Below are 14,994 nucleotides of genomic sequence, written 5' to 3' on the forward strand. Positions count from 1 at the left end.
AGAGGGCCAAGGACACTTCCCTGTGGGACACCAACTGTAATTGGTTGTGCGGAAGAGCTTGCTCCATTTGTGTACACATATTGGCTTCTGTTGCTGAGGTAAGACTTGAGGTAGTTGAGGGAGTGCCCTCTAATACCATAGTGTGACAATTTTACGTGGAGCAAGTCATGGTCAACCGTATCAAAAGCTTTACGTAAGTCAATGAAGATCCCCAGTGGGACTTCTTTTTTCTCTATTGCAGTGTATATATGTTCTAGCATGTGTATAATAGCATCATTAGTATTTTTATTAGGCCTGAATCCAAATTGGCAGGGGTTGAGAATGTTTTGGTACAGTAGAACCTCAAATTTCGAACGTATCACTTATCAAACTTTTCGAAAATCGAACGCTTTTTTCGAACCAACTTTGTCCCTATTATCGAACTCGCCCCTATTTTCAAACCGCCGGGTACTGGACCTGTCCGGCAGCCCACTCTGTCCGCGTCCCCGTGCAGGCGCTGTGAGCCAGTCTGGTTTTGTTGATGCTTGAGTGAACACTAACCTGCGCTCTCATTCAAACATTTTACGATTATTTCATTGTGTTTAGTGCTTGTGGGACTGTGAAATAAGCTACCATGGGCCCAAAGAAACTTGCTAGTGGTACCCCTGTGGTAAAGAAAGTGAGAAACACCATAGATGTGAAGAAGGAAATAATACAGAAGTATGAGAGTGGTGTGAGACTTGCTGAGCTTGCCAGGATGTATGGGAAAAACAAGTCGACCATCGGTTCCATCCTGGCAAAGAAAGAACAAATCAATGAAGGTGGTGGTGCGAAAAGTGTTAATATGCTAACCAAAAAAATACCACAGACGATAGATCAGGTTGAGAAGTTGTTGCTGGTGTGGATCAAGGATAAAGAGATGGCAGGTGATACTGTTTCAGAGACCATTATTTGTGAAAAGGCAAGAAAGTTGCATGCCGATCTGGTACAGAAAACTCCTGGAACCAGTGCTGATAGTGAATTTAAGGACAGCAGAGGCTGGTTTGACAGATTTAAGAAGCGTAGTGGCATACACAATGTTGTAAGGCATGGTGAGGCAGCCAGTTCAGACAAACGGGCGGCTGAAAAGTTTGTACAGGAGTTTAAGATTTACCTAGACAGTGAAAAATTCCAACCCCAACTAGTGTTCAGTTCTGACGAAACAGGCCTGTTTTGGAAGAAAATGCCAAAGAGGGCCTACATTACTCAGGAGGAAAAGGCACTCCCAGGACACAAGCCTATGAAAAACAGGCTAACTCTTTTGTTCTGTGCTAATGCTAGTGGTGATTTTAAAGTGAAGCCTTTACTTGTGTTTCATTCAGAAAATACCCGAGTGTTTAAGAAAAACAATGTCATATAGAACAAGTTATGTGTCTTGTGGAAAGCAAATAATAAGGCATGGGTCACAAGTCAAATTTTTGAAGAGTGGGTCCATGAAGTGTTTGGCCCCAGTGTGAGAAAATACCTCCTAGACAATAATTTGCCACTCAAGTGCCTCCTGTTAATGGACAATGCTCCTGCTCATCCTCCAAACTTATTAGACCTCTTGTCTAGGGACTTCAGTTTTATAACAGTGAAGTTCTTGCCTCCTAACACCACTCCTCTCCTCCAGCCCATGGACCAGCAGGTCATTTCTAACTTCAAAAAACTCTACACAAAAGCAGTGTTTGAAAAGTGCTTTGAAGTGACCACAGACACTAAGTTGACCCTAAGAGAGTTCTGGAGGAATCACTTCAATATCTACAGCTCCATAAGCCTTATAGGTAAGGCTTGGGAGGGAGTGACTTCCAGGACTTTGAACTCTGCTTGGAGACAATTGTGGCCAGATTGTGTCCAAAAGAGGGATTTTGAAGGGTTTGAGGCTGACCCTGACCCTGGCCCAGATGACCCTCTGCCTGTTGTGGACTCTATTGTGGCATTGGGGAACACCCTGGGGCTGGAGGTGAGTAGCGAGGATATGGAAGAGTTGGAGGAGGACCACAGGGAAGAGCTAACCATTGAAGAGCTGGAAGAGCTTCATATGGAACAGTATCAGACCACAGCTCAGGAACTTGCTTCAGAGGAGGAGGAAGAGGGAGTGGATGAGGTGCCTTCTTCAAAGATTAAGGAGATTTGTGCCAAGTGGAATGATGTCCAAATGTTTGTGGAGAAGTACCACCCTGAGCAAGCTGAAACAAGCCATCTTTGCAACAAGTTCAGTGACAAAACCATGTCCCATTTTAGGGAAATCTTAAAGAGGCGCCAGAAACAGAGGACTGTGGACAGTTATTTTGCGAGACAGGGGTCCAGTGACTCTCAAGCTGGTCCTAGTGGCATTAAAAGACAGAGAAGGGAAGTAACCCCAGAGAGGGCTTTGATACCTGAAGTCCTCATGGAGGGGGATTCTCCTTCCAAACACTAACCCCAACTCCCTCTCTCCTCCTCCCTATCTTCCAGATGCCATCACCAATCTTCAATAAAGGTAAGTAAAAATGTTATTTTATATGTTTATTTACATTTATTAATACATAATTGAACACTATATTTGTTGTATGTGTGTGTAAAACTATAATTAATCTCTATTTAATGTATTTTTTGGTGAATATTTTTGGATTTCTGGAACGGATTAATTGTATTTCCATTATTTCTTATGGGAAATATTGCTTCACTTTTCAGACTTTTCGATTTTAGAACTAACTCCTGGAACGGATTAAGTTCGATAGTTGAGGTTCCACTGTAGACGGACTTTAGTCCTGGAAATGGGAAGTACAATGCCTGCACTCTAAAGGAGAGGTTCGGGATATTGGCAGTTTGGAGGGATATGTTGTGTTTCTTTATACATATATATAAACCATACCACGGGCGGGGATAGAACCCGCGATCAGAGAGTCTCAAAACTCCAGACCGTTGTGTTAGCCACTGGACCAGCTAGCCACAATAAGTTTCGTCCAACTAGGTATATTTCTACACCATAGGAAGGTTAGCATAGGCACCACTGTGACCACAAATGCTAGCTGGTCCAGTGGCTAACACGACGGTCTGGAGTTTTGAGACTCTCTGATCGCGGGTTCTATCCCCACCCGTGGTATGGTTTGTTTGCAATCGTGTCATTACGATTTCGTGAGTCATGTTAACGGCTTTGAGGGGACTTGAGCTAGAGTTCGTCACGGCCACGCTAGCTGGAGATTCATCTGTAAAAACTTGCATTTGTGGTCACAGTGGTGCCTATGCTAACCTTCCTATGGTGTAGAAATATACCTAGTTGGACAAATCTTATTGTGGCTAGCTGGTCCAGTGGCTAACATGACAGTCTGGAGTTTTGAGACTCTCTGATCGCGGGTTCTATCCCCACCCGTGGTATGGTTTGTCATTACGTATCGAACTTTCTTCGGTCCAGAAGGCTGTTCGAGTGCCTTTACCGAATGGATTTATTCCCATCAGGAATAATGTAAATTAGAGTAGTCCATTTCAGACCCTCAAAAATACACTTATAAAAGCACTTACAAAAATACACTTACATAATTGGTCGTGTTGGGAGCAGTTCGATTTTTGAGGTTCCACTGTATATGCTTCTAAGGTGTTGTGTTCTGAGCACCTCTGCAAAAACAGTGATTATGTGTGAGTGAGGTGAAAGGGTTGAATGATGATGAAAGTATTTTCTTTTTGGGGATTTTCTTTCTTTTTGGGTCACCTTGCCTCGGTGGGAGACGGCCAACTTGTTAAAAAAAAAAAAGGTATATCGGCAACACTTCTGCAAGCGGCAGGACTCATGTTGCCGTCAGGTGAGCATTAAGTGCCAACTTTGCAGCCTCATATCTCAGCATGGCTTGCTTCTGCAGTGTTTTAAAAACTGAGGTTGGAGAGTTGAAGGAGGAGGTCTTGCTTCTCCAGGAGGAGATTAGGAGGCTGAAGGTCCACCTCAATGGGTCTGGGAGAGAGTGTGAGGTGGCTGGAGTTGTGGGGAATGAGACTTCTAGCAGTGAGGTGCAGTCTGTCTCTCGCTGTGAGGAGGCTGTAGTTGGGCAGGTAGCAACGGCTACCAGCAGTGAGGTGCAGCCCAGCACCTGCTACAAGTGGCGAGTTGTTCACAGTAATGGGAGGCGCATCAGAGTAAGGAAAATTAAGAGTGAAGATCTGAAGGTAGGAAATCGCTTCTCTGTTCTCCAGGATGAATGTACTTCAGTGGCCAGTGAAGGTAAGGGTACTACTGCCCCTGCTAATGAAGGTAAGCGCATTCTTGTGGTTGGTGACTCTCAGGTAAGATATATTGACCGTGCTTTTTGTAATAGGAATAAGAAGATGAGAGATAGAGTGTGCTTCCCTGGAGCTGGTGTTGGGGACATTGTCAACAGGCTGGATAATATCATGTCAGGTAATGGGAACAAGCCCTTTATCTGTCTCAGTGCTGGTGGAAATGATATTGGGAAGGGTAGGAGAGAAGAGCTGCTAGATAAGTACAGGTCAGCTATAGATTTCATTAAGTCTAAGGGAGGCTAGACAGATACTGCAAGGAACTTGCAATCCCATTCATTGACAACTGGAACAACTTTTATGGCAAACATGATATGTATGCAAGGGATGGGGTACATCTCTCTGGGGCAGGGGTGGTAGCACTTGCAGACTCGATTGAGAAGGCCATTGGTGAAATGCCTATGATTTTAAACTGATGGAAGATAGAGGTATGGGTGTGTGTGGGAAACAAGCAGGTTGCAACACTAGGGTTGGAAACAGTAAATGTATAAAAGGCATTCAGCATGAAGTTATAAATAAAGACAATAGAACAGGTCAGCAAACAAAGGGGGACAGCAGAGGGCAGCAAGGGACTAGCTCCCTTAAGGTTTACTATACTAATAGCAGGAGTGTTAGAAATAAGATAGATGAGCTAAGATTAATTGCAAGTGCAGGAAACAGATATTATTGCTATAACAGAGACCTGGCTCAATCTGAAAGATAGAGAGATGCCCTCTGAATGTCACATACAAGGCTATAAATTATTCCACACTGACAGGGTCAACAGGAAAGGTGGTGGAGTAGCGATGTATGTCAGAGACAATTTAAATTGTTGTGTTAGACAAGATATTAAATTAGAAGCGTCAGCCACTGAATCTGTTTGGTTACAGCTTCTCGAGGGCCGAGAAAAACTAATTTTGGGTGTGATTTACAGGGCCCCAAATCTTGATAGGGAGTGCAGTAAACTTCTATGGGACGAAATTCGTAAGGCATCTACATACGAAAATGTTGTGCTAATGGGAGATTTCAACTATAGACAGATTGACTGGAGCAATTTGACAGGAAATTTAGAGTCGGGTGACTTTCTTGATACGATCCAGGATTGTTTTTTAAAACAGTTTGTGACAGAGCCAACTAGGGGAAATAACCTCCTTGACTTGGTTCTTGCCAGTAGGGAAACACTAATTAATAATCTTGAGGTTAATGATGAGCTTGGGGAGAGTGATCACAAATCACTCAGTTTTAATATATCATGGAATTCCCCTAATAATGGCAATCAAGTCTCCGTCCCTGACTTTCGCTTGGCTGATTTCATAGGACTGAAAAATTACTTAGGTGGGCTGAACTGGAATGACCTGACTAAGGGTCAGGTAGGTGGTGATGGTTGCCGATATGATGCTTTCCAGGGCATAGTTCTAGCTGCTCAGTCAAATTATGTTCCAAATAGGGAAATCAGATCAAACAAAAATGATCCTAAATGGATGAACAATAGATTAAAATATCTGATTGGTCAAAAGAGAGGCATATATAGGCAAATCAAAAGAGGAGAGGGGCAATTAAGAAATCGATATATTCAGTTAAAGAGAGAAATAAAAAAGGGAATTAGAAAAGCAAAAAGAGATTATGAGGTTAAAGTTGCAAGAGAATCGAAGACTAACCCAAAAGGATTCTTTCAGGTATACAGAAGTAAGATCAGGGACAAGATAGGCCCACTCAAAAGTTCCTCGGGTCAGCTCACTGACAGTGATAAGGAAATGTGTAGAATTTTTAACACATACTTCCTCTCAGTTTTTACACAGGAGGATACCAGCGATATTCCAGTAATGATAAATTATGTAGAACAGGACGATAATAAACTGTGCACTATTAGGGTCACAAGTGACATGGTCCTTAGGCAAATAGATAAATTAAAACCTAACAAATCCCCAGGCCCTGATGAACTGTATGCAAGGGTTCTAAAGGAATGTAAAGAGGAGCTTAGCACACCTTTGGCTAATCTTTTCAACATATCACTACAAACTGGCATGGTGCCAGATAAGTGGAAAATGGCAAATGTGATACCTATTTTCAAAACAGGTGACAGGTCCTTAGCTTCGAACTATAGACCAATAAGCCTAACCTCCATAGTGGGAAAATTTATGGAATCAATAATTGCCGAGGCAGTTCGTAGCCACCTTGAAAAGCATAAATTAATCAACGAATCTCAGCATGGTTTTACAAAGGGGCGTTCCTGCCTTACGAATTTATTAACTTTTTTCACTAAGGTATTTGAGGAGGTAGATCATGGTAATGAATATGATATTGTGTATATGGACTTCAGTAAGGCTTTTGACAGGGTCCCACATCAGAGACTATTGAGGAAAATTAAAGCACATGGAATAGGAGGAGAAATTTTTTCCTGGATAGAGGCATGGTTGACAAATAGGCAGCAGAGAGTTTGCATAAATGGGGAGAAATCAGAGTGGGGAAGCGTCACGAGCGGTGTTCCACAGGGGTCAGTGTTGGGCCCCCTGCTGTTCACAATCTACATAAACGACATAGATGAGGGCATAAAGAGCGACATCGGCAAGTTTGCCGATGACACCAAAATAGGCCGTCGAATTCATTCTGACGAGGACATTCGAGCACTCCAGGAAGATTTGAATAGACTGATGCAGTGGTCGGAGAAGTGGCAGATGCAGTTTAATATAGACAAATGCAAAGTTCTAAATGTTGGACAGGACAATAACCATGCCACATATAAACTAAATAATGTAGATCTTAATATTACGGATTGCGAAAAAGATTTAGGAGTTCTGGTTAGCAGTAATCTGAAACCAAGACAACAGTGCATAAGTGTTCGCAATAAAGCTAATAGAATCCTTGGCTTCATATCAAGAAGCATAAATAATAGGAGTCCTCAGGTTGTTCTTCAACTCTATACATCCTTGGTTAGGCCTCATTTAGATTATGCTGCACAGTTTTGGTCACCGTATTACAGAATGGATATAAATTCTCTGGAAAATGTACAAAGGAGGATGACAAAGATGATCCCATGTATCAGAAACCTTCCCTATGAGGATAGACTAAGGGCCCTGAAACTGCACTCTCTAGAAAGACGTAGAATTAGGGGGGATATGATTGAGGTGTATAAGTGGAAGACAGGAATAAATAAAGGGGATGTAAATAGTGTGCTGAAAATATCTAGCCTAGACAGGACTCGCAGCAATGGTTTTAAGTTGGAAAAATTCAGATTCAGGAAGGATATAGGAAAGTACTGGTTTGGTAATAGAGTTGTGGATGAGTGGAACAAACTCCCAAGTACCGTTATAGAGGCCAGAACGTTGTGTAGCTTTAAAAATAGGTTGGATAAATACATGAGTAGATGTGGGTGGGTGTGAGTTAGACCTGATAGCTTGTGCTAACAGGTCGGTTGCCGTGTTCCTCCCTTAAGTCAATGTGACCTGACCTGACTAGGTTGGGTGCATTGGCTTAAGCCGGTAGGAGACTTGGACCTGCCTCGCATGGGCCAGTAGGCCTTCTGCAGTGTTCCTTCGTTCTTATGTTCTTAAAATACTGCACAAATGTTATCATAGGTAAATACTGCACAAATGTTATCATAGGTAAATACTGCACAAATGTTATCATAGGTAAATACTGCACAAATGTTATCATAGGTAAATACTGCACAAATGTTATCATAGGTAAATACTGCACAAATGTTATCATAGGTAAATACTGCACAAATGTTATCATAGGTAAATACTGTACAAATGTTATCATAGGTAAATACTGTACAAATGTATATTGAACTCTAATGTGTTCTAAGTAAATATACTTATAATATAAGTTATAAATATACTTATAACATAAGTTATAAATATACTTATAACATAAGTTATAAATATACTTATAACATAACTTATAAATACAGTGGACCCCTGGTTAACGATATTTTTTCATTCCAGAAGTATGTTCAGGTGCCAGTACTGACTGAATTTGTTCCCATAAGGAATATTGTGAAGTAGATTAGTCCATTTCAGACCCCCAAACATACACGTACAAACGCACTTACATAAATACACTTACATAATTGGTCGCACTGGGAGGTGATCGTCATGCGGGGGTCCACTGTATACTTATAACGTAAGTTATAAATATACTTATAACATAACTTATATATATACTTACAACATAAGTTATAAATGTACTTGTAACATAAGTTATAAATATACTTATAACATAACTTATAAATATACTTATAACATAAGTTATAAATATACCTATAAGTTATAAGTATACTTATAACATAAGTTATAAGTATATCTACTTAGAACCCATCACAGTTCAACATTTGTGCAGTAATTACTTATTACCTGGAGTTTACCTGGAGAGAGTTCCGGGGGTCAATGCCCCCGCGGCCCGGTCTGTGACCAGGCCTCCTGGTGGATCAGAGCCTGATCAACCAGGCTGTTGCTGCTGGCTGCACGCAAACCAACGTACGAGCCACAGCCCGGCTGATCCGGAACTGACTTTAGGTGCTTGTCCAGTGCCAGCTTGAAGACTGCCAGGGGTCTGTTGGTAATCCCCCTTATGTGTGCTGGGAGGCAGTTGAACAGTCTCGGGCCCCTGACACTTATTGTATGGTCTCTTAACGTGCTAGTGACACCCCTGCTTTTCATTGGGGGGATGGTGCATCGTCTGCCAAGTCTTTTGCTTTCGTAGTGAGTGATTTTCGTGTGCAAGTTCGGTACTAGTCCCTCTAGGATTTTCCAGGTGTATATAATCATGTATCTCTCCCTCCTGCGTTCCAGGGAATACAGGTTTAGGAACCTCAAGCGCTCCCAATAATTGAGGTGTTTTATCTCCGTTATGCGCGCCGTGAAAGTTCTCTGTACATTTTCTAGGTCGGCAATTTCACCTGCCTTGAAAGGTGCTGTTAGTGTGCAGCAATATTCCAGCCTAGATAGAACAAGTGACCTGAAGAGTGTCATCATGGGCTTGGCCTCCCTAGTTTTGAAGGTTCTCATTATCCATCCTGTCATTTTTCTAGCAGATGCGATTGATACAATGTTATGGTCCTTGAAGGTGAGATCCTCCGACATGATCACTCCCAGGTCTTTGACGTTGGTGTTTCGCTCTATTTTGTGGCCAAAATTTGTTTTGTACTCTGATGAAGATTTAATTTCCTCATGTTTACCATACTCCTCCTCCCCAATTTGATATCCAATTTTTCTTTATCTAAATCATTTGACACCCTCATCACCTTACTCTTTTCTATGTTCACTTTCAACTTTCTACCTTTACACACATTCCCAAACTCATCCACTAACCTTTGCAATTTTTCTTTAGAATCTCCCATAAGCACAGTATCATCAGCAAAAAGTAACTGTGTCAATTCCCATTTTGAATTTGATTCCCCAAAATTTAATCCCACCCCTCTCCCGAACACCCTAGCATTTACTTCCTTTACAACCCCATCTATAAATATATTAAACAACCATGGTGACATTACACATCCCTGTCTAAGACCTACTTTTACCGGGAAGTAGTCTCCCTCTCTTCTACACACCCTAACCTGAGCCTCACTATCCTCATAAAAACTCTTTACAGCATTTAATAACTTACCACCTATTCCATATACTTGCAACATCTGCCACATTGCTCCTCTATCCACTCTATCATATGCCTTTTCTAAATCCATAAATGCAATAAAAACTTCCCTACCTTTATCTAAATACTGTTCACATATATGCTTCAATGTAAACACTTGATCTACACATCCCCTACCCACTCTGAAACCTCCTTGCTCATCCGCAATCCTACATTCTGTCTTGCCTCTAATTCTTTCAATTATAACCCTACCGTACACTTTTCCTGGTATACTCAGTAAGCTTATTCCTCTATAATTTTTACAGTCTCTTTTGTCCCCTTTCCCTTTATATAAAGGGACTATACATGCTCTCCGCCAATCCCTAGGTACCTTCCCCTCTTTCATACATTTATTAAACAAAAGTACCAACCACTCCAACACTATATCCCCCCCTGCTTTTAACATTTCTGTCATGATCGCATCAGTTCCAGCTGCTTTACCCCCTTTCATTTTACGTAATGCCTCACGTACCTCCCCCACACTTACATTCTGCTCTTCTTCACTCCTAAAAGATGGTATACCTCCCTGACCAGGGGAGGAGGAGTATGGAAGAAGTGAATGTTTTCAGATATGTACTTGGGAGTTGACGTGTCGGCGGATGGATTTATGAAGGATGAGGTTAATCATAGAATTGATGAGGGAAAAAAGGTGAGTGGTGCGTTGAGGTATATGTGGAGTCAAAAAACGTTATCTATGGAGGCAAAGAAGGGAATGTATGAAAGTATAGTAGTACCAACACTCTTATATGGGTGTGAAGCTTGGGTGGTAAATGCAGCAGCGAGGAGACGGTTGGAGGCAGTGGAGATGTCCTGTTTAAGGGCAATGTGTGGTGTAAATATTATGCAGAAAATTCGGAGTGTGGAAATTAGGAGAAGGTGTGGAGTTAATAAAAGTATTAGTCAGAGGGCAGAAGAGGGGTTGTTGAGGTGGTTTGGTCATTTAGAGAGAATGGATCAAAGTAGAATGACATGGAAAGCATATAAATCTATAGGGGAAGGAAGGCGGGGTAGGGGTCGTCCTCGAAAGGGTTGGAGAGAGGGGGTAAAGGAGGTTTTGTGGGCAAGGGGCTTGGACTTCCAGCAAGCGTGCGTGAGCGTGTTAGATAGGAGTGAATGGAGACGAATGGTACTTGGGACCTGACGATCTGTTGGAGTGTGAGCAGGGTAATATTTAGTGAAGGGATTCAGGGAAACCGGTTATTTTCATATAGTCGGACTTGAGTCCTGGAAATGGGAAGTACAATGCCTGCACTTTAAAGGAGGGGTTTGGGATATTGGCAGTTTGGAGGGATATGTTGTGTATCTTTATATGTGTATGCTTCTAAACTGTTGTATTTTGAGCACCTCTGCAAAAACAGTGATAATGTGCGAGTGTGGTGAAAGTGTTGAATGATGATGAAAGTATTTTCTTTTTGGGGATTTTCTTTCTTTTTTGGGTCACCCTGCCTCGGTGGGAAACGGCCGACTTGTTAAAAAAAAAAAAAAAAAAAAAAAAAAATGTTTACCATATCTGAGTAATTGAAATTTCTCATCGTTGAACTTCATATTGTTTTCTGCAGCCCACTGAAAGATTTGGTTGATGTCCGCCTGGAGCTTTGCAGTGTCTGTGTCAGCAAAATTAATTAATCGTAGAAAATTTGTCTTAAAATTATTCATTAAGATGGATTACAGTACATGCTGAATTTTATGTGGCACTATGAATTTTATGTGGCACTATGAATTTTATGTGGCACTATGAATTTTATGTGGCACTATGAATTTTGTGGCACCATGAATTTTATGTGGCACTATGAATTTTATGTGGCACTATGAATTTTATGTGGCACAATGAATTTTATGTGGCACTATGAATTTTATGTGGCACTATGAATTTTATGTGGCACTATGAATTTTATGTGGCACTATGAATTTTATGTGGCACTATGAATTTTATGTGGCACTATGAATTTTATGTGGCACAATGAATTTTATGTGGCACTATGAATGTGGCACTATGAATTTTATGTGGCACAATGAATTTTATGTGGCACTATGAATTTTATGTGGCATTATGAATTTTATGTGGCACTATGAATTTTATGTGGCACTATGAATTTTATGTGGCACTATGAATTTTATGTGGCACTATGAATTTTATGTGGCACTATGAATTTTATGTGGCACTATGAATTTTATGTGGCACTATGAATTTTATGTGGCACTATGAATTTTATGTGGCACTATGAATTAAGCATAAATTAAGTCACCTTTGGAGGTGTACCTGGGTCAGTAATTGCTGCCATTGTCAAGTGCAGGATGACATTTATTAACAACCAGTGTCCTAGTACAGTTAGAAAACAGGTGAGTATCGGTGATTTCTGCCAATAGTAGGGTAGACCAATGATGTAAACTATAGAAACGACTGAGCTAGTTAACGTTATTACTCCCCCAACAAGGATCTGAAAACAGATGTACAAACTCATTTTACCAATACTATACTGTACACACAACACATAAAATTACATGCTACAGTAAGTCCATACTCTTTTTCATATTTATATTCTTACTGAAATGCTGAAATGACAAGATGGTGGGGGGTCAAACATGGGCATATGATGACTGCTGATGTTATGTATAAAGGAGGAGGAAAGGCAAAACACGGTAAAATTTATATATAAAGTGCAAAGAAAAAATGTACAGTACAGTTTCAAAATCACTGTTGCATGTCAAGATCATCATACTTTTAGACATACTATACGTATACTAAGTTCCTTTCATGAGCAGCCATGTTTACTTGTTGGGGGAGTGAAGCCTTCATAGCCACCAAGGGCTGCACTGGCTTACATTCCCATGCCAGTGTAGCTGCAGTTGTTGACACTAAGCACAGACACAATGTGCATAATGATCATGCATAATGATCTTCAAGACAGGAGATTCACTTTAATCAATTGCTAATTTTATTGTCTTTGGAAACTTTATTGACAAGGATCAAACAGGTTTTAGAGAAAATAAACCCACTTGGTTTCTTGTTTATTATAAGCTCATCTGAGAGCTAAATATGTACCACTTTCCTCTTCCTTGAAGATGAAAGATAACTGAAGGCATAACAGCTTATTTTGCAACTTTCACCTCTCAATCCTTTGTGAGTACCTAATATCCTTCCAAGAAATGATGACAATGTTATTTCAATATATTCATTTGCATTTGTTCAGTATTCAACTTGTGTTTCTGGCCTTCACTTCTCCAATAATACTTCACAATTCTGTGAACTAGATTTAATGTTCAAACTATACTACACTACACTGTAGATTGCATTCCATAATTACTTATGCCTCTCTCCTTCATGCCTATCATATTTCAACAAGCTGTGGATTTAGGTTTCATTTTTATCCACACCAGTTAAGTTGTTTGGTGATTTTAATTGTCATCGTATTCTTTGAGCAGAAGTCTCATTGCAATTCTTTTAATGACCTGTCAGTCTTTTCTTACTCCTTTTATCTTCTCATGTCTTAAATACTGGGGCTTCAACCCTTTGCTCTAATATTAAATATAAACATGAAGATGAATTCAATTTAGCAGAGTTACTTCATTTCATACTAAAAGATAAATATGGGAAAGAAGGCAGCTTAGCAATTTATGTTACCTAGCATTAATGGAGAGCCTGTGCTCGGTACCTACATACATTTTTCCTGTGTTGCTCAAATATGGGGCATTCTATTTTGCTGAATTATACAAGAAAAGATAGATACACCACTGTTATAATTTAGAGATGAAACAAAGTTTCACCATTGCTTGTCTTTAACCAAACTTCCATCACATTTCCTCACAAAGTCACATCTTTCATCATGATAATCTAATACAAGGTGACAGTTTTACATGTATGGACACCCATTTTGCAAATGGAAATAAGTCACTTTGTCTGACTTGTCTGGGTTATCCTAGGTAATTTACACTATGTATGATAATTGTACTTGTGTGTACCTGTGCCTAAATAAATTTACTTATGTAAACAGTTATTGTAATAACTTTATAAATATATTTAGAGTTAAGAAAAGATTTCATTTGGATTTTTAACCCCGGAGGGTTAGCCACCCAGGATAACCCAGGAAAGTCAGTGCATCATCGAGGACTGCCTAACTTATTTCCATTGGGGTAATCAATCTTGTCCCCCAGGATGCCACCCACACCAGTCGACTAACACCCAGGTACCTAATTGCTGCTAGGTGAACACGACAACAGGTGTAAGGAAATGCATCGAAATGTTTCTACCCCGCCAGGAATCAAACCCGGGCCCTGTGTGTGTGACGCGAGAGCTTCGCTAGCTATGGGGTTATATTTACGTTTTTTTGAAAATTTGATTTTTTCCAAATACACACCCAGTAACACATATTGCAAACAACTATATATTTATTTATCTCCATGGGGAAGTGGAACAGAATTCTTCCTCCGTAAGCCATGCATGTCATAAGAGACGACTAAAATGCCAGGAGCGAGGGGCTAATAACCTCTTCTCCTGTATACATTACTAAAGTTAAAAAGAGAAACTTTTTTATTTATGAGCCACCCTGCTGTGGTGGGATACAGCAGTCTGTTGAAAAAAGAAAAAGACATTCACTTTTCTATCTTTCTTACTTTCTTCTACACTCTCTTCCTTTCAGTTAACACTAAATATGGTCATAAGAAAAGGAAAACTTGCCCATGTTCAGTAAAAGTTCAATTTTAATACAAGTAAAACTACTTATTTCATGTTCAGTCTAAATTTCACTGAGCAATATGCTGAATTCAACCTTAAAATATATTAAATTACTCTTTACCAGTGAGACAAATTATAGATTTTGTACTGAATAGTTCCAAGTACAACTGTATATGTATGTGTTATTAGATTACTAAGGTACCTAAAACAACCTAAAGGTTTATAAACCAACAAAATTTATACAGCATTTTAAAACATGAGTGTGCTGGGGATTCACAATTAACCCTTTGACTGTTTCAGTCAAATACTATATACGTTTTACGAGCCAATGTGTTTGACGTACTAATACGCCAAAATTCTAGTGGCTTCAAATCAAGCAGGAGAAAGCTGGTAGGCTCACATGTGAGAGAATGGGTCTTCATGGTCAGTGTGCGCAGTATAAAAAAAAAAAACGGGGAGCTAGT

At 40.2% G+C, this 14,994-nt stretch overlaps 1 pseudogene; it reads right to left on the reverse strand.

The window, feature by feature from the left end:
• The window catches only part of LOC128699299 (palmitoyltransferase ZDHHC16-like), a 33,193-nt pseudogene extending 20,568 nt beyond the window's left edge, over positions 1 to 12,625 (reverse strand).
• Positions 12,626 to 14,994: the final 2,369 nt, after the last annotated feature.

Source organism: Cherax quadricarinatus, unplaced genomic scaffold (assembly GCF_038502225.1).
Source record: "Cherax quadricarinatus isolate ZL_2023a unplaced genomic scaffold, ASM3850222v1 Contig982, whole genome shotgun sequence".
Lineage (NCBI taxonomy): Eukaryota > Metazoa > Arthropoda > Malacostraca > Decapoda > Parastacidae > Cherax > Cherax quadricarinatus.